We start from the raw sequence: 23483 nt of genomic DNA, 5'->3' as shown, positions 1-23483 counted from the left end.
GGTGGAGGTACTGAAGGTGACTGAGGAAACCCTCAGAGAAACAAATTGACCCTTGACACTGTCTGTAGCTAAGAGGTTCAGTGTCGTGACCGTGTTGGCTTCTGTCACAGCATGTGCTTCTCCTTGGAGTTGTAACTGAGACACAGTGTAAGGATACAAAGAGATATGATACTGTTGTGCGTCAATAACTGGACGTGGGCGTAGTTATGTTACTGACAGTTTAATATACACTTAATTCAGCAGTACACAATACATACTGTCTCCTGGCAAATGTAGCAGAAGATATACTGTAGCTCAAGGTAGATTTCTATGTAAAGACATGAATATGTGGTGCAGGTCTGCCGTGCTACCCTTTTGAAGAGGGTATCAAGTGAACACTTACTCACAGATATGAGGAATGTGGCGCTGTGGTGCGGAGCAGGCTGCAGTCTCTCGAGAAATGTGCCAAAGTGTAATCTGTTGTCTCACTTAGCAAGAAAAGTTCCCCCTATGAAGAACCTGTTAGGCCCTTTCAGCAGCTTGTAAACAGCTCACGTAACCTGTTGTTTCAGCTCCACACTATCTGACTGAAAGCACTTTCTAAGTTGCAGTAATGGTAAAAAAATAAATAAATAAATAACAACATGACACTGTTTGTGTTGGGCAACACAAAAGCGACAAGCTGAGATGCAGTAAGCAACAACAGAGCCATTAGTGTGTGAGCAACACAGCAGTGATGCTGGAATAAAAAGCTGTAGCGTAAACAGCCACGAGAAGGTGCTTTGATTAACAGTGAGAGCATTCAAGTGTAATGCAGTGAAACAAAGTGGTGGGACAACAGAAACGGCATTTGTACAGCTCAATATGATGAGTAAGTAAGCCTGTGAATGTGTGTTCCCTTGAATAAGTACTGAATGAATCTTCTTTACGCAATGATGTCAAATTTGAAGTTGAGATTAATTATTAATCTGCTTTTGCTATATTTACTGGTATTGTAGAGAGTATTTATTCAAGTAATGTGTTTCAGTACAATTACAATTCAGGACAATTAAATCCCATTTTAGTGTATTTTATGCATACTTTTCAATATTTGTGCAGAAGCATTGCACTTTTCTTTCAATACTTTGACAGCTTTAGAAAGTTACTAGTTACATTTGTACTTCAGCCCTTTATAGGGCACTCATGAAAATACTAGAAAATTGTCAATTTTAACTCTAGTGCTATTCTTGTATTACAGGACTTTTTTGTATTTGTCCAATTTTTTCCCCTTAAAAGTCCAGGGCCATAAAGATACCATAAATGTGCTACAGTGAATTTTTTTTTCCCAAAAAGTGTGTATAAAACAAAATTGAGGCTGTTTTTTGTCCACTAAAGTTACCAAATATGGTTCATTGCCAGATAAAAGGTTAGATTACCAAGATTATAGATTATTGATGAAGCAGTCAGTATGTAGTCACCGAAAGTTCCATGTAAAGGGTTACATTAAAGTTATGTGTATTTTTTTCTATTCATTCTTTTTTGTTTCTCTTTTGTGTGTCACTTTTTTTTTTTAATTTTTAACTGTTTATTTTGGGTTTTTCATTTAGTTTAATGTGTGTTTTGTGTATGAATTTTCTTCTTTTTTTTGTAACCAGTTACTGACCAAAAATTCAACTGGGAAAAAACAATTTAATTACTATTATAATTTGTTTAATTACTTATTTTTGTCAATAATTTTGAGCAAATTGTAACACTTTTTAATGTGACTTGTCTTAAAATACAACTTTAAAATTTTTCTCTGACTAACAGTTTAATACTGATGAGGGCTCACAAACTTTTTGAATGACTTAAATCTACACCTGTGTTGTTTTGGCCAGCACTCTGTTTTCTCCTGTGCTCCAACACATAACAGGCTTTTTAATGTAATTATTTGAACAGATAAATATTGTTTGTTGTCTCTGACTTAAAGTATCCATTTCCCTAGTTACAGCTAATACAACCCAAACACAAAAACCTTCAGAGTTAACTGACTTCTATCCGTTCAGGTTTACTTTGGCTCAGGTTTAACAATTCAAATCCATCCTTCTTCTCTTCAGCGTCCTGTCACTACTTGTCGCTCGAGGGACGCCGTGATTTATCGACAAGGTAAACAGCTTATGAATGAGGCCTAAGCTTTAGTTATACAGTTTACAACATTTGAGTAACCACAGGAGGTTTATGTACACACACTTTCTCAAGGCTACTGTTAGGGGAGAGAACGAGGTTGCCAGCCTCATCTCATGTTGAGGGAAATTCTTCAATGTCTTAATTGTAAGCCCGTAAGATTAATTCTGCATGCACAACTCCTTGTGTAAACATTTCAGGGTGACGCTGAGACATTTTTAAACAAGTTTTGAGCAGCATGGAGAGTGACAAGGATTGTTTAAACCAGAAATTGCAGCTTTTTCTCTTTCCTATTTGAAGCCGAATGTCTTGGGGTTAAATTGATCCAGAAATTAGAGGAAGAACAAAAAGAAGAAATGTTGTCAAATTTGTATGCTGCATTTTAAGTTTTAAATCCTAAGTGGGCAATTTTCAGTTGTGCAGAATGTTAGGCAATTTTTATGAAGTGCAAATTTTACAATTTTTTTTTTTTTAAATCGATGTTTTTTTAATGATCAAAACTGTCTAACTTTAACGACTTCACTTAAAAAATGGAATGCTACAGATTTAAAAAAAAAATCTCTATAGCTTAGTGTGCCTAAAAGCGAGAAAACTGACAGATGAAAATGTAAATTATTTTCGCCAGTTTACGGTGAAAACTAAACAAAAAAAATCAGCAGACAGATATTTTCATCTTCTGCTAATGTGTAAATAGGGTGCTATTTTGCATCAGCCCGACACAGCCGACACAGTATGTGCTCACAGCCGTCACCAAATTCGTGCACGTGTTTAAACACAGCTATTGTAAAAATGGCCCTCTTCCTGTTGTTGTTTTGTAGAGACTTTATTTTATTCAAGCCTCAGGAAGTGGAATAATTTCAATGCAGATGTTTTTCACTGTAAACAGCCGTAGCAATCTGGGGGGAGTTGGGGGATGAAAGCGTGCATCAGGGAGAGTAAGAAGTGTTTTCCAGAGGTGGAAAGCATACTGAAATATTTTGCTCAGGCGACGGTGGTGTTATTTGATTTAAATGCTAATTACATTCAAAAAATGGCTCCACTAAAGAAAATGATCACAGCTAGGACAAGAAATTAAGCACTTAAAACAAAATCTGCATTGTGACGTGGTGCTTGCATTAAGAAAAAAAAAGGAAAAAAAGAAGCCATCTCCCAAGTTTTGTAAATGGCCCTTAAGCTATTACCAACGAGGTCTAATTCCACAATGTTTTTAGGCCCTGGATTCATTATTCTTGCACAGATCTAATATTTACCTAAGCAAAGGCAATTAGTTTAAATGTTACTGAAGCTGTAGACAGGTAAAAGCTTGGTCATTTAGGTTTGCTCATAAAAGAGTTACTTCATCAATAAAAATAAAAGGTCATTATTTAAACAGCTATTATTGGTAGGCTTGACATAAATGTTTATCCTGATGGTTTTCTCACTTTGCAAGGCTTAAAGATGTGCCAACATTAACAGACTGGCAAATGTCTTCCATCAAAATCAAAATCAGACTGTTAATGTAAATGCAGTGTGTCCATTCTGATTACGCTTTATTTGCCCTCCCTGCAAGGGCAAGTTTAACTTCACAAGCTCGCTGACATGTTGTAAAACCACTATTTAGCAAGGTGCAGGGAGCAACCTGTGTAATAACCTACTAACAATATTAAAGTTACACACATACCAGCTTTGAGTGAAGCACACTAGATGATAAACTGATTGGTGGCTGTTGATGAAATAAAACATCATGAAGTCTTGTTGAAGATTAAACTTAGATCCAAGGCCTTTTCTATGTGCTGAGGTGTTATGGTTAAATCAACAAGCACTAACCAATACATTCTGACCCAGTGCAAACAGAGCAGCTGACTCATTTGATTAATGAGCTGGCATGATGTAACCTCGGGGGGAAATGGGTTAGTGCACCTGGTCGTTTACACAGTTTTTCATTCATTTGGAAAATGGAGCAAACAGTCAAAGAAACTGTTTTAAAGCACCCACTACTCAAAATTGTACATTTTTTAAATAGTTGAATGATTGACTTTCTGCTAATTTTGTCATGACCTCCCCAATAAATGTCAATCTTTTTGACAGAAATATAGCTTTTAGGTCATGGCCTACGAGTGTTGCGTGTAGGGCAGTCTTGCACACGCATGCACAGTGTTTAGTTGCCTGAAAACACACTTAAATAATTGTGGGGGACACAACCGTCCCTGTGCCCCTTTAGCAAATCTCCTTCTACCCTGAAGATGCATGGAGTTTAACCAGCAGCTAATATTGGTCTGTCATATATTGCTTTTCTTTTGTCTCTGTCAGTGGTCATTAAAAGGTCAAGGAGGTGATGTGAAGTTGTAAAATGGTCTGAGTGGTGCTGACCTATGGCTGCCTGAGCATTCCTAATGTAATAGTAGGGCCCGCGGGCCAGTCCTGCCAATACTGGGCTGATTATAACGAATCAGGTCCCTCTTAACACAATAATGTGATCAATTTCTCATTGCACCAAATGAATAACGTGGCAGACATGGAGCTCCGTGTGACCTGCTGTTAACCCCCTGGATCATTATTCATATCAGTGCCTGAAAAGAGACTGAGGCAAGGAGACAAGGAGGGAAATGGAGAAAGAGATCCATTTAGGCTAATTATTGCTAAGACAGAGGTGCTTTCCTAAATGCTTGAATGTCCTGGGACTGCTTTAAGACATCTGTTGTGTGAGTACTACCAATGAAACTCTGGACCTGGTTTACTTTTCTTTGGGGATTTAAAAGGGGTGACAGATGCTTTCCTATTCCCCAGCTAGTAGTAGCAGTATTTCAGTCATACATCCAGAGGAGGCTGGACAGACTTAGCTCGGCTCAGTAACACGGTAGACCTGTCTCTGACTGCTTTCTCCCTGCTTGGCACCTGTTCCTTCGTGGTACTAGTTAACATGAGGACACTTGGTAACATACCTGTTCTCCAGGTTGACAAAGCCACAGCAGTAGTAGCGCTGTTAAAAGGATCATAATTAGCTTTATCAGCAATGCATCATACATAAGAGAGATCCTCTTTGACACATTTGAGCTCCGTAAATCTGGCCGCTTCTACATTTACTTCAGGTAGGCACTTACCCTTGAATCTTTGTTCCGGCCTAAGTAATAGAGCTGGGTCTGAGCAGGCAGGATTTCTCAGTATTGTAACCAGAGGCCCTGTGCATCTGTGGCAGGACCCATGTGGGAGCACACGACACTCTGGGGCGAAGCTTTAAGCTTTACACGACACCCAGTCGAGCTCGACGGGTAGGATGTGACACGGTCATCGCTCTTCATTTATTTACCTGTGTTTTTTTTTTTTTCCTTTTTGTGTCACAGTCTTTTGCCAAGTTTGTGTGCACTTCACCTGACACCCAATATCTGGACCTATTGCTTTCATCTCCTCGAGTATTGGTCTTCACTTATCTCACTCTCATCATCTAACTTTAATCAAGTAAATGGATGCATTTAAATGTTGCTAATTTCACTTTGGTAATTGCATGTGTATAATTAGGTTTGATCAAAGGAGCAGTTTATATAACGTGACGCTACCGATGCATAGTTTCCCAGATCTATAAAACCTTAAACCCAGTGCAGTGCAATTTCCTGCAATGTTTTAGCACAACATAAAATAACTGCCATTTTTCCAAAGATTTATTGTGGAAATGCTAAACACAGAGCTGCTTATTGTGGAATATAATGACAACTCATGTATTCTTTTCTTCTCTTATATTTGACTTTGCCTTAGAAAACAAGCAAAATCACACCAGATGTCTGAATCCTGCTACTTTATATCCAGTTCTGTAGACTACAGTAAATCCCTCTTGTCGCTCTGTTCACACACAGACCTGATGGTCTTAGCATCTGGCCACATGGCTGAATCTCTGTATCTCTCTTTACTCACCAACCCCCACCCCCTTCTTTCCCCATTTTCTTTGCTCCTCTGTCTGGGTTATTCTGAAGCATGTAAAAGGCCTGAATGACGCTTCCAAGGTCCTACACAATTTTATTTAAGCCATTACAGTTCCTGGGAGTATATTCGGGGGAGGTAGGGGGCTCAGTTCCACATGAGAAAACTTCCTCCTCACCAGGCAGTGTTTAAAGAAGAGCAACAGGTGGCTGCTGGCAGAGGGAACCTGAGGCTAAGTGGATGTCAAAGTGGAATTGCAGCTGAATCGCGGCTATTTATTTGACCCTGCTCACATCTGCACTCTTCCCCTCTGAGAAGGAAGAGATGGGAGGGGAGATGAGCAGAGGGGTGTTTTGTTCGGCTCTTCTCCCCAAGTTAATGTGTGGCTGGAGGATGTGTGGCAGGGTAAGGGGGATAGGGGAAATTAAACATGGTATTAATTAAAGCCCTATTTTCACATGTCCGCCCTGACTACCTGTTTATGCATGGAAGTAACATCATGTGCAGACAACATGAAGAAGGCTCAGTGGTATGGAGGTGTTTTTCTACATGGTGTGTGGGCATATCCTGTTAATTCACAGATTATTTTATTATGTGAGAAAAAAACTAAAAATATAAATACAAATGAAAACATAAAAATATGCACTCTGTTCTAAAAAATATTGTAAAGTGTAAAAAAAAACAATAAAAGAAAATTTTTACTTGATATAGAAGTATTACATCTTGACTGTTCATGCTCTCTTGTGCTATTTTTTCTGTTGTCTAAAATAGGGCTTGGCGCTTAATTTTTCCAAAGGATCCCATAAGAACCTGGGACTGTTGTGGAGGACCACACAGATGAGATGAACTCCATTTTGCTCAATATTAATTTTAGCTCTTTATAAACTACTACTTGTAAGAGTAGATGTTAGGTTCCAGTTGTGGCCCCATGGGGAAAATAGTTTCCCACCTCTAATATACCAGTTCGTTTCAGTGGGGGACAGGTCTGGTCTGTAGCCAGACCAAACTGTTTCTGGAGCCACGGAGAATGTGGTGTTATATAATCCCCAGGTGTGTAGCTGAAATAACCTGGGAGTTCTTCAAAAGACATTGATGAGAGTATGAAAAGCTCAGAAAACTACTTAGATCATTCAGCATTAATGGTGCCTTCACAAATATCCACTAATGCCCCTCCACACCATCAATGATGCTGACTGCTCCCACTCAACTTTCGAGTGCAAACTTGTCGTGTGGGACCAAACATTACTGCCATTCAACATCAGGAAACTTTTTCTGTCCTTTGCCTCTTCTGTTCTTTTGTTATATAATTTACAAAACACCCAAATTCTTATCAGTTTTAAAATGAAAAACATTATTCTTAAATTGTTGCAGTCTTTCATGAACTATATGCACTTTCTTAATCCCATCACGTTACTGACCTTTGGCCATTTAACCTTATTATTTTCTTCCATAAGGGGATTTTCTTCTTCTTTTATTCCAAGTATGACACTTTTAGAGCCATTTCTGGGCCACTTTCAACCTATTTGCAAAATTTTACCGATAATGAATTAAATCTTCATACATTTTAAAAAAATATATGAATTCGTTGGTGTTGTTTTACTGTTACTAGCATTTAAACAATATGCCTGTCACACCATTATATTATGTTTTAATCTATATTTTACACTTTGCTTCAACTTTGTGTAAATGTGATTCTAAAACCCAATCTCACCTTACACCTCATCATTCTATAGTAAAAACAATATGAAGGGAAAAAGATTTAAAGCAACTTACAAATGGTGCTTTTTTTCCATATCTGTGCGAATAAATGAAAGTTTACAGGAACTCAAGATGCGCCTTTATGACATCATCCCTTAATGTTTTTTTTAGCACAGGCATTCACATTTTCCCTCAGAGTCTCCTTAACCTGCATTCACAGGCCAGTTTCTTTGCTAACAGCCTGGCAAGAGAGTTTCTAAACACCAGTCATGTCAAGGGTTATTGGCAGTGAAAAGAGAACAGTGGCCAGGTCTGAGAAGGATCCCTGCATGTCTTTCCTGTTGGCCTCAGTGTTTCCATGCTGTTATCAACCCAGCTGATAATGCAGAGCTTCAGGCGCTTTTTCTCAGGACCCACAGCACGCTGCCACACATTCTGATGGCGTGACACAGACCTCCACCACAGAGCCCCCTCTGTCTGAAGCAGAGCACACTGCCAGGCAGAGGCCTGCAGCTGGTACGCATATTGGTGAAGGGCTCTGCCAGCCCGCCCCCTACTAACGATATCTGAAGATACAGATCGACTGTACGCACTCCCTTGTTACAGTTTTGAAGAGTTTCAGAAAATAATCAGTCGTACCAAATGCACAGAAAAGCAGGCAGAGTCACATATGCAGGGATCATAAGCAATAATGTGGCAGGAATGAAAAACAAGCCAGTATGACATTTGCTGGGTTCTAAGAAAACGTACGGCAAAGGCACATGTATCTGTTTTCTCCTTTACCTTATTTAAATGCAGTGTTACTTCAAATGAACTGTTACTTCAAACTGTGAGTTGAAAGTGAGTTGAACTAAATGTAAATATTAAACATATAAATGTTCACTTTCAGTAAAACAGCTGTGCTATCTGCAGGGTTTTGCCTTGTTTGTTAAAAAAAATAGTGATTTTTGCATTTCCCTGTTTACCACGTGGCTTGGCATGGAAGCCATTTCATAACTGCACCACACATCTTGGATCTATCACAGTTCCCCTTTGTGGAAAATCCTTATGCAATATGTAAAGCATTTCAAGACAGCTTAAATCAGTTATGGTGTCAGTAAAGTTTGTTTGCTTGTTGATAATAATACTGTGATTATTGTTAGGAAATTGTTTGTTTCAGGGTTCGTCTTATTTTCCTGTTTTATAAAAAATGATAAGGATATTAAGCTGTGACTGATTATTGGTGTTTAGTTATATATGGTGTTAATGAATTATTCTCAGCTGCTATGGCCCAGTGCTTTCCTCCACGTCTGTAACTAAGTGGGAGGTAGCTCCCAGACTGAGACACAGTAAAGTTTATTAAACACATCAGCTGGTTTGCAGCAGACCATTACTGAAATGTTATATTCCAGCAATGAGAGATCAACAAATAGGCCTGGGAAATAACAAGCAAGAGGACTTTGGTCTTTTAAACCAGAGAGCATTATGCTAACTTTGAAGGAGGAATTTATTAAATCTCTTACAACAACTGAGGGGCTCTATATTTAACTTTGCCAGAGCACTTCGGACAAGTATTGGCTGTGGTTTCCACTTGGCTCTGAGAGCAGACTGGTGGCTGCGAGGCAAACTTCTGGAGTCCCCAGTTCCTAAAATGAAACAGCTGCAGAGTGTGACACGCTGAGAGCAGTGGGGCGTACAGAGGAGGAGTTTTCATGAATGAAGTCAGGGGGAGGGGGAGGAGAGAGGAAGCTAGCTCGGGGTTAAACACTACTACGTAGGTGTGTCATTAAAAGGGTTTGAAGGACGTAGAAAGTATGGGTGTGGACTCGGTCTTGGGTCATATAAGTTCAGTTTGATTCATAGCATAAGAGAGGAAACGATGTTGTTGTTTACACTGGCTCAGGGTGCACAGCAACCCACTGTGTAATTTGTAGTGTAGTTTGCACAAATCTGCCCCCAGGGAGCCATGAGAGGCTGTCCTACATAGGCTGTTCCCCTACTGCCAGGGCCCTGTATGTCCCTCTGCTGCCGGCAGAGAAAGAACAGAGCACCACTTGGACCACGCAAAGGGATATTAAAGTCCAACGCTGAAATTAAACTTCAGAGTCTGACTTAAGATGAACCTCCAAAGCTATCTAGCAGCCCTATTCTGCTCTGTGCCAGTACAATATCTATATAATTAATAACCACGGGACGAAAGAGAGAGAGAAATGCACTTTGCCAAGCCAGGGCCGAGCCATGTGTGTGACGGTACAGAGCTCACACACATTGTTTGGATTGGTGAGACAAAAAAATGTGCTATAAAATACTTTCTGCTGAATCTGTGGAAAAATTGCGGAGGGAAGCAACATGCTCTTTACATCTACCTGTCCAATCAGCGTCGGGCTGCTGGGTGGGGATGGCATCCAGCTGGTGTTGGAATATGAGTCACAAATTTAACACATTCTAGTGTGGCAGCGTGGCGGTTGTTTAATATTCTCATGGAGCGTACATAAATGTATCCAGATCATTCTTTGTTGGATAAAATCCAAGTTGAAGAAATTCACTGTTTTTGTTTGTTTGTTTGTTTGTTTGTTTTTAAAGATATATAACTATATGTCAATCCTGTATCACACTGAAATACTACTTACAGTTGCTCTTTTGAATTTATAAAAACTGAACTCAGTTTTTACAACTGACCACAAATCTTTTGAACGAACAGGAAGCTGGCAGCCACCTTCTGATTCCTGTAACTATACAGTTTTTCTCTAACTCGCTTTCGAGTATAATGAAGGTCTTCAATGATGGTTACATCTGCAAAGCATATGCTAACAGTATCTTACAGCGGTCTGAGTGCATAACTTAAATTTTTTGGATGGGTGGTCTCAGTGGTATTTATATTTATTAACCTCTGCATTCTTTGCACCCTGCTTGATCCCCCTTTCCCTCCTTAATTTAGGTTTTTTTTTTTGTTTGTTTTTTTAGGTAACTTGTTTTCCAGCTTACTTGCATACTTTCTTTAATGTTTCTTTTATTAAGTCTAAAGCTTAAATTACAGCTTTCACGGGCACCAAGCATAAGACAAACTTTCTAACCCCAGCCACGGGGAGATGCGTATGCTATAGCTTGTGTATTGCTATCTATCTCACAGCCCTCCTCGGCTTCTCCTGATCAATATGGTGAGCCAGTGGTCATCATCACTCATTGGGAACTGACACACACAAGTGAATGTGTATGTACGCACACACTGTGGCCTTTTAAACCTCTGTATCTCCTAGAGTAAGCCATTGAACATAACCCACAGAGCACATAATCCATCTGGCTTTGATTAATGAATTCAACATCCATTTTCAGGCCCATACAATGCCCCTGTATGAATTTTATCAGCATACAGTGACAAATAGTGGTTCTGTTCTCTGCTAAGAGCACTCATTGTTCCTTTGACTAACAGTCATGCAGATGTCACCGCCTCGGCCAGGCTGCCTAGAGTGACTCGTTTAGAAAATATAAATGTTACTGGCTTGTGTATGACATCATTGTCTCAACAATATAGACGCCTATTTTGTCAGCACATAATTGGTATAAATGTATGACTTGATACTGTTTGGCCTGTGAATATCCTAGCTCTTTTAAATGTTTGGGTTAATGGCATAATTGTGTGTTTGTTTTGCAGTCAGCCACAATCAGATCTCATTAATGGAAATGTCAGCATTTTCCTAAAGCAGAAAAACAAATATCAAGCTTCTTTTTTGATAAGAAATTGAAGGACGTTTTAAGGAAACTGCATTTTTGGCATCCTCTGAACATTGTCTTGGAAAGGTTTAAGGCCGACACTGTTACAATACCTGTCTGTTGACTGTAATATCAGTAGGCTATGAAGCACTGATCAGGATGGCATGACCGTCTCCAGGTTCTGGGTGTCCTGACACTGAATAATGCAGCTTTTTCCTCTAAGGCCTTGTATCCTCTCAGTATCCTCATTGAAGATGCCCTCTCATCTCATCTCTCACTGACACATGGAAATGTTCTCCGAGTAAGAGTTTACATCATTCTGAGAGGCTCAGTGATGAGGTTTTTACAATGGTAAACAGTCTGGCCTAAGTGGCGTGCATCTCCTTCTGAGTATGTCTCCTGACTGTCCTCCTAATGACTCAGAAAATATGCACGCCACTCCATTTATGGGCCGTAAAAACAGTCATCCAGCCGCATCCCAACAGACTGTGAAGAGCACCATAAAAACGGTCTCCGTCATATTCACTTACGGCATAGTTCAGAGTGGCAGCTCAACTGGCTGTCATAACATACAGGAGGATTGTCACTGAACTCTGTACTACACCTCTTTGCCCGTCACAAGCAGCCAAACATGAAGTAAAACAGCAGGCGTGCCCTCCCCTGCTACAAAGGGTGACATGAACTAGCAGACCTGCACATAGGAAGTGACACAAACAAGCAGGCCCCAGAGAGGAGGGCCATCAGTAGAGATGATGAGCGACTCTCTGGATGCTCTTTGACACGTGTGGCTGCAGCACAGAGAAGGTGAAGGGAGCAGAGAAGGAAGGCAGTCGATGTTTGAGTGGAGAGGAGGGGTGGGGATGAAGACGGGTGTCGCAGGGGCATGGGGTAGAACTGTGCGCACGACTGCATTATCCGGCTGATTTAGTTATGACAGCTGGTGCCCAAGAGGAAGGCAGCAGAGTGGGGGATAGGATCACCCAGGCTGCAGACAAATGATGATGAAGAGATCACTTTAAAGAACAATCTCCATAATATTTCATGCTCGCTCGGCAGCTCCCAGGCAGCCCGGGCTGCAAGGCTAACTGCTCTATCAATTGATTTGATTCACTGCCGGAGCTACTCCTCGCACATAGTATTTCAAATAAATGACACAGCAGATAGGAATGATATCTACATCAATATTAACCCTGAAAAGAACTAATGGATGCCGGCTGCAATTTGCGCTATATCCTGAGTAATGCATGTGAGGCAGAAGGCAGGTGATGGAAGAGTTATAACTCAGGCTTTTCCTGTCTCCCCCCAAGGCACAAGAGGATACAATTTGACCTACACCCACCCCACCCAACACAAATATACATGCTACATCTTTCCTCCTCCCTAGGCAACCATTTGTTTTTGTATTTATAAAGCACATTATAGCAGACTAGGCTGAACTAAACCATCTCTCAGGCTTGTGGAACACAAAAGGAGTTTATCAGATAAATCACCCTTGACCAGTTAGCTATTAGAGCAGCCAGGAAGTGCAGCCCCGGCACGTATGGTGCTTATAATGATAGCATAGTTGCCTTTTATTAATGCATGGACATGATGCATGCTCCAGTACTGCAGTGGTTTAACATGGCTTAGCACTCTTTAACCTGATCCCACTTACTAACCTGCGTTATTATGAATTCAGCTCAGGTACAAGGATAGATATACAGATTGCTCCCATGAAAGGACCTCAGTGGTTTTCCATACAGAGGTCATTACTTTCAGATAGTGTTAGAATGCAGGCTATTGGAAGATTAATAGAATGTATATGTATAGTAAAAAAGGTCATATTAAAGGGCTCTGAGATGAGAAAAAATACAACTGCACATATTACAACTGTTACATGTAGCTATAAATACCCATGCCAGGTGTATTAATTCATTGCTTTGAGATCTGCTATGGGTGGCAACACTTGCGTAAAGGTGATGCTAGAGCCTCCATTAGCCTGAATGATGTCCACTGAGTAGCTACTGATCACTCCTGTCCCTGATATTTGACCCCTGCCCTAGTAAGAGGAGACTTCAACCACACACAGATAGTGGGAAGTTTGTGGCTTGCCGATAAGGTGGTGATTAATTACAGTGCTGATGGGAGTGTGTTGGGTTTCCATCAGTGATGCTTAATGAATGTCATAATAACACAAGCATCTCTGATCACTTGGGTCAGTGAGCGGTGTACAGATGTATGCGGTGAGGGTGAGGTTTATGTGTGTGCATTTGGGGCTGATAGGGGGATGCGCCTTAGCTGAGACCCCCACCACTCAACAGCCTGCTAATGAGTCCACTAGAGACCCACCCAATACCTTTGATTGTGATGCTGTGGAAGAGAGAGGAGCAGTGCAATCTTTAGCTGGATTAAGTATCTCTTAAGGAGATCTACTTTCAGCCACAATGTTATCAACCCTTGAGTGTGTATTAATTAGGCCTATTGCAAAGGCAAAGCAGACGAATTTGCAGTATTCCCTCTACTCCCTAGCAGGCACACATGCGCACACAAGCATGCATGCAGAGCAAAAAAATGCACTTAATAGTCTTTTGCAGAAATTCACACAAACACAAGGCTCCTGTGTAAGAGTTCAGTTTATTTTAAAGGGAAAAATTCATGTATATGTTTAAAGTGGAGCTTCCACCACTGTGCATGTTATGGCTTGCTGCTGCATGCTTTAATTTGACACCCCATTACATCTCCATCTACATGTTTCATCCACACTGGAGTATGAATGTTTTGGTATTGTATACATCATCCTGTTCTCATTAGAAAGGCTTTTGATATGAAGTGATGCATTATCTACGCACCAGGCAACAGTTGATTGAATGTGGGCCGGTAATGCTGTTTAGTCCCACTTAGAGCAGCCTGACTTTGATGTAAGTACATATTTCCTGGTTGGGGTTGTTATAATTTCAAACATTCACTGACTCATCATATGGGGTGCTGACATTGTTGTGGTTCACTTGCTTTTTTTATCTCTTACATGTGTTTCCTGGACCTAAAATCCACAATTTTCCTCTTCTTTGCAAATCATCAAGAAAAACCTCTATTAACTGGCCTGCAGGTATATTGTTTACCTTTTTTTATCCCGTACGAATAAAACCCCTCAGCATATGTTAGCAGAGGCATTGATATTTAATCCAATGCCCTCCCACCCTCACCCCCAACTTCATCATAACCCGGATGTTTAAGAAGCATGTCCAACTGGTATGTTTTGACTTGGTTTAAGTGGTGTTTAATGACAATGGACTGGCTGTTCTGTTCCGGAGCTGAGTTAAGAGTTTCTAATCAAACGTTCTGCTCCATCAATAATGCAGCGCCTTGGATCCCATGGAGGACTTAATTGTGGGTGTTGGGCTGATAGGGAGAGCCTTGGCTAGGGGTGTCTTGTTGCACTCTTTAATTAGAGACCCCCGTCATGTCAAGAGCAGGAGCCCTGGGTGTTTACTATGCAGCAACGTGCCCAGCACTTCTTTGGCAAGAACTCCACTGTAACCCTGCCATCAGCTACCGCTCATAGCTTGCTCTTCCTGGAAGGAAAAATGAGGCAGGTGGGGAAAAGAGAGGGGGGACTGTGAGAGAGGAGACAGAGAGGAGATGAAAAACAGACAAGGAAATGTACAAATTAAGGGGAAAAACTTGCTGAATACTGCTTGTATGTCTTTTTAATTCTATAAACATAATTTTGGTATACCTTTGGAACTGTTGGCAGAAACTAAAATAATTTGAGGGAATTATATCACATCCAATCTGGGAACCCACTGGCTAGTCTGCTGTCTTAGCCTGTGTGGACAAAAGCCATTTTTTCTTCACAGGGCTTCCTGTGAGGTCAGTGAATATTTAGGCTGAGATTTCCATTTCCATCCATGGGTTATTCTTTGCAAATACAAACAAATGTCTTTTGTTTTTTCTTTTAATCGACTTAGCCATCAGGCAATAGCTGATGGCAATAGCCAGTGAATTTCACTAGTATGCACAGCATTATACATCTATTCACCTTTACATGGGCTGTTTACCATTTATGCAACCAAAGTCGGTTCAAACTTCTGTTATATCAAAGATTCCTACCAATTCTAAGCATTCATATGAGGAACAATATATATTTAATTCATATCAGGTTTGCACCTGGGACTTTGCACTATACACTGCACCTTCTATAGATAATTTACTCCGTGCAAGAGTGGTAGATGAAAATGAAACAAATCTATACTAAATGATAAAGCCTTCTACAAAGATGACACTAGAGAGTTTTCCTCCTATAGTTAATTACTTATCAGTGTGGGTAAGGAAATGAACCATTTTCAAGTACCTTCTGATTATTTGAAAGTACTACTCAGTGTTTGTTTTAAATATCCAGACAAGCAGATGGAAAAATAAAAAGCAACGTTGATATTTTACAGTAAGAGTTGGACTGATGTAGTCTCGGTGGGGCTACAGGCCCATAGAGCTGCTGTGTTAAATAAAAGCAGTTAAGGTGTTTATGGTTTTTTGTATACTTTACCAGGATCATGCATTTTAAAGGGATCTCCAGTGACCTTAAAGTTTGTTTTTAAATAAACAGAACTTGTACAATGGCGCTCAAAATGTTTGACTTCAGATGGTATAAATTGAGAAAAAGTGTCTCTTTCTACATCTCCACTTGAGGCTTGAAGCTTAAGGGTACATTAGCTTCTACCAGCATAACAAATGTGTGGTGCCAGGATGTCCTAAACAGTGTTGGTCAAGTTACTTGAAAAAAGTAATCAGTAACTAATTACTGATTACTTCCCCCAAAAAGTAATCCAGTTACTTTACTGATTACTTATTTTCAAAAGTAATTAATTACTTAGTTACTTAGTTACTTTTTAAAAACACAATTTACAACCTGAATAGGTGATAAAGCGATAGATCTTTCAGCCCAATTCTACTTTTTCTGCATAATCCATCATACAAAATGTAATCAAATGGAAAAGTCTCTTTTTAAAACTTGTTTTATTAGTTTTAATCTTTTAACTTTATACATCAAGCAAAAATTTAATTATATGCAACATTCTCTGACTTGAAGAAATATGTTTAACATTTAAACATATTTTCTACACATTCCAGCATATAAAATAAAATAGTTTTTTGTGTTTACACTGAGTCTTTCAGATAGATGCTAGTAAAACACAGCAGAAAATAAATAAAATCAAAGACTAGCGGTCATGTTGCTCTATTTTCACCTGTAAAGCAGGAGTAGGGTAGGCGGAGGTGTGCTCTGGTGCAGGTGTGCCGCGGCGGTCAGTGGAAGAATCCGCGGGTTTCTCTGTGAATTTCCCATTACGTCGTAGCGCACTCGGTGCTTGCTTGGAAGTTTAGGGGTTTTTTTCGCTGTAAAAAGAAGTTTTCTTCCCACGCACAACGGACACTAATGTTTTTGTCACTTTTTATGGAATCAAACTCAAAATAAGGTCAGTACTTCCATGCTTTAAACGCTGCAGGCTCATACTCTCTCCGCACTCGATATATTATCCATTGTTGATATGCACACAGCTGTTGTCACGAATGTCGCACTGGCTTATGTCACTGTCATGAGACATTCTCGCAAAAAATCACAGTTTTAGTAACGCAGCGTTCCTACGGGAAAGTAACGGTAATCTAATTACCGTTTTTGCAAAAGTAATCCCTTACTTTACTCGTTACTTGAAAAAAGTAATCAGATTACAGTAACGCGTTACAAGTAACAAGTAACGCGTTACTGCCCATCTCTGGTCCTAAAGCATGTTGGGTAAGCATATTTTTAACATTACTATGACATTATTTATCCCAAACCATGATCTTTTACATAACCTCACAACATAGTTTTTAGTGCTTACCCCTAAGAACCCACTCTTTACACACTGAGGAAAGTTCCTGTTAAAGTTTCAACATTGACTCTCGTATAGTTTTCCATACAGTAAAAATGGGTCTGGGCTCTTATTAACCATTATAAGTAAAAGATACAGATTAGTGATCAATAACAAAGAAAAAGACTGCAAAATACAAGGTTCTCCAACACAAAAGAAATTGCAGTCTTCTGGCTGACATTCTTGTCACTTTATCAATACTTTTCCAACCTTCATATGCTGACTTTAAAAGAGAATGTTACCTTGTGGCATTCAATACTGATGCAGCATGTAGACTCAAACAACAGATCTCTGCCACAACAGCCATATATTACTCCCTGGGATGAGATCACATTGCGGTATAAGGAAATCTGAAATCCTCACTCCAACCAGTCGCTGCAGATGGCCGCCCCTCCCTGAGCCTGGTTCTGCTGGAGGTTTCTTCCTGTTAAAAGGGAGTTTTTCCTTCCCACTGTTCCCAAACCACTCGCTAATAGGGGGTCATATGATTATTGGGATTTTTTCTGTTTTCTTGTTATTATCATGCTGTATGTATAAAATTGAATAGAATTGAATGGTTATTTCTTAATTTCCTTTAAAAGTTTAACCCACTTTTCCCACTTGTTCACTGCTTACTTTTTTACAAAACAACATCAAAATGCCACAGAAATCTAGTGCAAACACATGTAAAATGTCTTGCAATTTTGAAAATTAATTTTTTTCAAAAAATAATTTTGCCAGTATTGCTTCCTATGAAGGAGTCCGGTCATGAGGTCATCTTTCTTTTTTACTGGTTGTCCCCCCTCCCTCCCGCTGTCATGGTTATTAGAGCAATTATCGATAACAGGCAAACACTCCACTTCTGGAGTCTGAGCTTCATGTTTTTTATAAAATCAATATGGCCTCCTGGCCCTTATCTTCAATCCCAAAGAAAAATGACAGAATAAATTTGGAGTATGATGAACGATGGTGCTTTTATGTGGTCTATGTAATGAAAGTGATGATAAGGAGTGGAGTGGACTTCCAATTAGCAGGCTTCTTCTATTGTGATGTGGATTAATGTATTGTTTGAAATGGTTACCTGATTTCATTAAATTGGGAGCCTGACAACTGAAAGAGTGACAGGAAATCTTAGGGCAAAATAAGAGAAAGCAGGTGGTGGCAACATGGTGGTTTCCAACTATGTCCTCCAACCAATGTATCTTAAAGTGAACCTTGACCTCATTGCATCTGACCCAATCTTGTGGTGAAATGCAGAGATGCATGGATTTCTCAGTGCGAAACCTCAAGCAACAAATCACATAATTTGTTTGTTGTATGTCAACTGAAATTCTCTCACATTTGACGTGGCGGCTGTGATCTATCTTAATGTTTGCCAGCAGCAAAGTGGTCGAGATGGAGAGCCGCAGAAAAAGATATAATTCAGTGTCTAATCATTCTATCAAGCCACAGCGTGCTTTGTGTTTGTGGCGTGTCAGAGATGGAGGGAGACCCCAGACAAACATCAGGTGTCACACTCAGTGCCAATGAATGGACAATGGTTATCCATCAATCTTCTATGTCAACTTGTCTTGTGGCCTGAAACAAACTACAATGTCCATCTCAAAGCAATTTGATCCATTCAGCTGACTCATTTATCAGCCTGGGCTCATTTGCAATCTAGGCTGATTTCCTGAAGAAAGGAGAGTTGGATTCAAAGGAGAGGATGGGTGCAAAATATTGAATTTGAGGGAAATGATGACCAGTAGTCCAAAATATTGCTTGGAGCACAGCAGCATGGTGGCTCATTTATTTTCTTGATGGATTGTTTATCAGTCTGGGACAATAGACATGTATCTGAGTAGCTGGAAGGAAGTTTAGAGGGTTTTAATGTGGCAGCGCTGTAGAACAGCCATGTACATCCCCTTCAGCCAACTGACCTCGTCGGGTCATCAGGACTTAAGTAAGAGTGAAAGTCGCTTTAAATGGAGCGAGGCTCCCAGGGACCTAGCCTTGGCTGAGCAGCTGCTGCCGGCCGGCGACTATTACTTTTCCAGGGGCTGACTTTGATGTTTTAACAATCCATACATATTGATTCAGACTGATAATAAACAATTTGATTAGCCTCTTTCTATAGGCTGTCATTTCAATCACTTTCAGAGCTCCGATGGAGTGGAAGTGAGGGCTGTGGAAGGAGGGAGGAAAGTGGGGAGGGCGAGAGAAATGGAGAGACAGAGAGAGCAGCAAAAGCTGAAAGAGAGGGTGGAGGGCTAGAGCCCCCTCCTCAGACAGAAAAAGGAATCCAGCCCTGATTAGGCCTCTGCCTTTGGTGAATTGGACAAGACAGCTGAGCTGCCAGGTTATTAACTCCCTCAGAAAATTCTCAGCCTTCTCTCAGGCCAGCCTGAATACTGCGATCTGGATCGATAAGCAATCTCCGGTGTGTACCAAATGCCTGCTGGATTCATTTGTCTCCCAGCACCCTCTCCCTCCGCTGGACAATACACCTGCACAACTGAGACCCTCACCCCCCGCCTCTCCCACTCCCTTCTTTCCTGAGTGCTGTTCTCACTCTCTCTCTTCACTCCCTCTTTCTTCGTCTCCCTCCCTCTTTCCCTACCTCTCTCACATTCACTCACTGGAGTCTCTGTCACTTTTTAAATAATGACCCTGGGGCTGAAGGAACAACTGCCTACCTCTATTTCATCACAGTGAGTCCCTCTCCTGCAGGCCTGGGTGCCCAGGCCGTCCAGGAGAGAGAGAGAGGGGGTAGAGAGACAGAGTTGCTGAGAGAGAGAAAGAGAGAGAGAGAGGAAGAGGAGGTGCAGGGGAGGGTTTGCCCACGGCAATGGGGAAGGTGGGGGCTGCAGCAGCATCATGACTGACAGAAGCACAGATGTCACTATTGGAGCTCAATCGAGGCATATAAATGACCAGCCCATGGCAACTGTCTAGTAAACATGGAAACATACAAAGTAGCTGAAGTTATGATTAAAAACAAACAGAATAAGTATCCAGCTGATTTGGCATATTAAGAACCTCATGTCTGTTTAAATTTTATTGAACTGCTTTGTACTCCTTGTTAAATCTGGTGAGAATATGAAGCTCTGAATCATATACTTTATCATCCAATACTTTCCATTTCTGTAACACATTCTGTTCTAACTAAATGCAGCTTCACTCAAACTCAGAGCTCCCTCACTCTTACAGGAGGCTCGTCTTTGTGAAGGAGAAGTAAAGATGGATTTACATAGTGATTGTGTGTGCTGATTTGGCAGCGCTTCAGCTGATAACTTTTAGTGATTCGCTGCAGCATTGATCTCCTAGATGGATTTATTGACGAGGGTGGACGGCTAAGGATGGGGGTTGAGTTGGTGGGAAAAGAGGCATGGGGGTGCTTGCTGGTTAGGTGATATGAGGAGAAAACAGCAGATAGCTACTCAGGCGAGGTGGACAGTGGATGAGTTTGATGTTACTTGCCGTCTTTACTTGTTGGCGAGGAGTTATTCCCCCAAAGGAGTTAAAAGCCATACTGTTTCTCATAGCTCATTTCTGTGGATTTGTATTGTCTTTCTATTGTCTCAGTGTGGCTGCAGAGTTGTGACCCCAGAGGGAATTGTCTGTCAGCATAAAATAAAAGCAAGGCCTGCGACCGAGGACTCCATTTCTCCGGGCTAATTGTCACAGACAATGCACACTGCAGAAAAAAAGGGTATGAAGGATAAACCTGGCGGATGTTTAGATTTTCTTATCACAGTGATCTTCCACTGAGCAAAATCAGGCTACAGCTGAAGAGATGCTTATAAGCAGAAAGTCAAAAAAAAACTGTGAGGGAAATGCAGTTATTAAAAGGAGCTCTGTAAATATTTGAGAGGACTTTAATGTAGCGAATAGAAAAACACTCAACAGACAGAGCGCTGTTCTTAGGCGGGGATGTGAGACAGACCAAACAGGAAGTCCCTCAAAAATGTATGCTGGAGTTTTTAATCAGTCAAAGATGGCTTTCTCATCAAGGGTTGATTGCAACGGAACAGTTTTGGTTCATAATGTTTTTTCCTTTGAAAGATCACAGGCTCTGATATCATCAAAGAAAAATTCTAATAATGTAATTTGGCTGATAACATGATAGAGAAAACTGATCTCTTGATTGTTGTAATTGCAGTCCTCCACAACCACAGCGTTATCACTGCCATGTGATGAGCCTGATTCCCAAGTAAGCACCTTTTACTTAATAATGCTGTCTAATGTACACCACAAAGTGCTGCTTTAAAAGACATTCAACGTCAGTAATTTACTAGGAGTTGTTCCGGGCCCTCCCATTTCTCACGTTGTACAATTGTTAGCCATTTTAAACCACCTTAACCTACACTGTAACTCTATCCCAGCAAGAACTTTTTCATTAGCATCTCCTTTTTTCTCCCTCTCTTCAAGGTCATCTGTAATGTGGAATCCATAAACTTCTCAATGAAGAAAGTTATTTGAATTCTTATTTTTTAATGGTGGGGCTTAAAAATTCCCATTTCAGACCTGTAGTTTTAAAATGAACCTCCAGTGTGTATGTCAGCAGATGAAATTTCTGAGGAAAATTGCTCTCATGCCATTCTCGTCTCCTCTCCTTTTCTCTGTCTCTTTCTGTCACACACTTACTCTATCCACACACATACTCCTTTTTTAATCAGGATTTACTTCAGATTTGGTAAATTTGGCTTTATGCTATTTTATATGTGCTTGTATCTCTGGCATCTTACAAAAAAACTATTTTTCATGAGCTCAAAAATCATTTTGACACAAAAAATTGTTTATTTAATTTTTTCATATGTGAATTGTTTTTTAATTGTGTTTCATTCAATACTTCAAACTGTATGTGAAACTTCTGTGGTAATTGCAGAGCATTAGTGTAATCACATTATATTTTTATTTTACTATACTAAATACAGTTACAATTATGTCATTACTTGGGTTACAATGATTCTTCATTATGCGCACCACAGCTAACAGAAAAGCCCCTTTTCCATTAATACCTGCTCGGATTGACTCAGCAGGGTTTGCCACAGTGTTCAGGGTTTTGCGTTAGGTCATAGTACCTGGCACCAAGTACGTTTTTAGTACCTGCTCTCTCAAGCAATCCAAGCAGGTACTAAAATGTGATGTCATCAGACTGCATCCCACCGATTGGCTGGTCAGTAGCGTCACTTGATGAGTCATGGAAGCGCCTCGTCAACGCCGTGAACGAGTGTGACGAAAAGCCAACAACTTTTGAGGAGTGGAGAATTGGAAATTAATGTTAGTTTTATTGTACTAAAGGACAAGAATGTGATTTTTTTTTTAAAAACTGCAAATTGCACCTAGGTCAGAAACACCTGCATCATGTTGTTAACTTTGCAAACATCTTCATAAATAGCATCCTAACACAAGGCTAGCACAAGGCCTAACACAAGAAATGGAGGCAATTAGTATTGTTGCCTCCATTTCTACATGTTTCTACAGTAAACCCATTGTAGTGATCACTTTCAAGATCACTTTTCTTTGTGATATTGGTTTTGAGTCCAAATATGTATATGTATAAACATTTTACTCAGACTGCTTCAAAGGGAGCTTTTGATAAAGGCACTTAATAATAGTACACTTGGAGATAACTTCCTGATCTCAAAATAAGTTTTGTCCTTTGAGTAGAACTGAAGTAATGATGGATTCCATTTGCTTCAGAAGTTGGATGTTGGAGTTGGGAGTCATAAAAATCCCAACTTGAGCACATTTCAGGAGTACAGTCAGAAAAGCAAAGGAAAACATGATTTGTTTCACTCCTTAGCAAGGTAGAGCCTTTCATCGATCACTAGCAATAAGCACAATGTACAGCATTTGATTGCACTTAAAAACACAGCTGCAGTACAGTCATGGATAGAGCCTGCTCAGTGCTCTGTATTAAATAGATAGATAGATAGATAGATAGATAGATAGATAGATGGATAGATGGATACTTTATTAATCCCACAAGGGATTGGTGTTACAGCAGCATGAGAAAGAATAAAAATAGTACATTCTACAATAAACAACAAAGTTGAAATAAAAGTGCCAGAGGCGCCTGCTAAGGGTCTTATACTATGAGATAGTACAGGAATTTATGTGTATACAATACACACAGTGATAAAAACAAAAGTAAAAATGAGGTACACTATAAATCTAATAAAAACTGCTGCATGAAGGTATAATACAAGAATATGTTTGGGATCTTATGCCTGA

The 23483-nt window shown here is 40.2% G+C and overlaps 1 long non-coding RNA gene across 1 annotated transcript in view; it reads left to right on the top strand.

Moving 5' to 3' along the window:
• The window catches only part of LOC143419919 (uncharacterized), a 31521-nt gene extending 9583 nt beyond the window's left edge, over nucleotides 1-21938 (top strand). Inside the window, exons 3-4 of the long non-coding RNA XR_013099945.1 lie at nucleotides 21406-21456; nucleotides 21675-21938. This is a non-coding gene — a long non-coding RNA (uncharacterized LOC143419919). The remainder of the gene's footprint in view (nucleotides 1-21405; nucleotides 21457-21674) is intronic.
• The last annotated feature ends 1545 nt before the right edge of the window (nucleotides 21939-23483 follow it).

The sequence above is a fragment of the Maylandia zebra genome, linkage group LG1 (assembly GCF_041146795.1).
Source record: "Maylandia zebra isolate NMK-2024a linkage group LG1, Mzebra_GT3a, whole genome shotgun sequence".
Taxonomy (NCBI): Eukaryota; Metazoa; Chordata; class Actinopteri; order Cichliformes; family Cichlidae; genus Maylandia; species Maylandia zebra.
The sequence above is the reverse complement of the archived record's forward strand: the minus strand, read 5'-3'. Positions and strand labels throughout refer to the sequence as shown.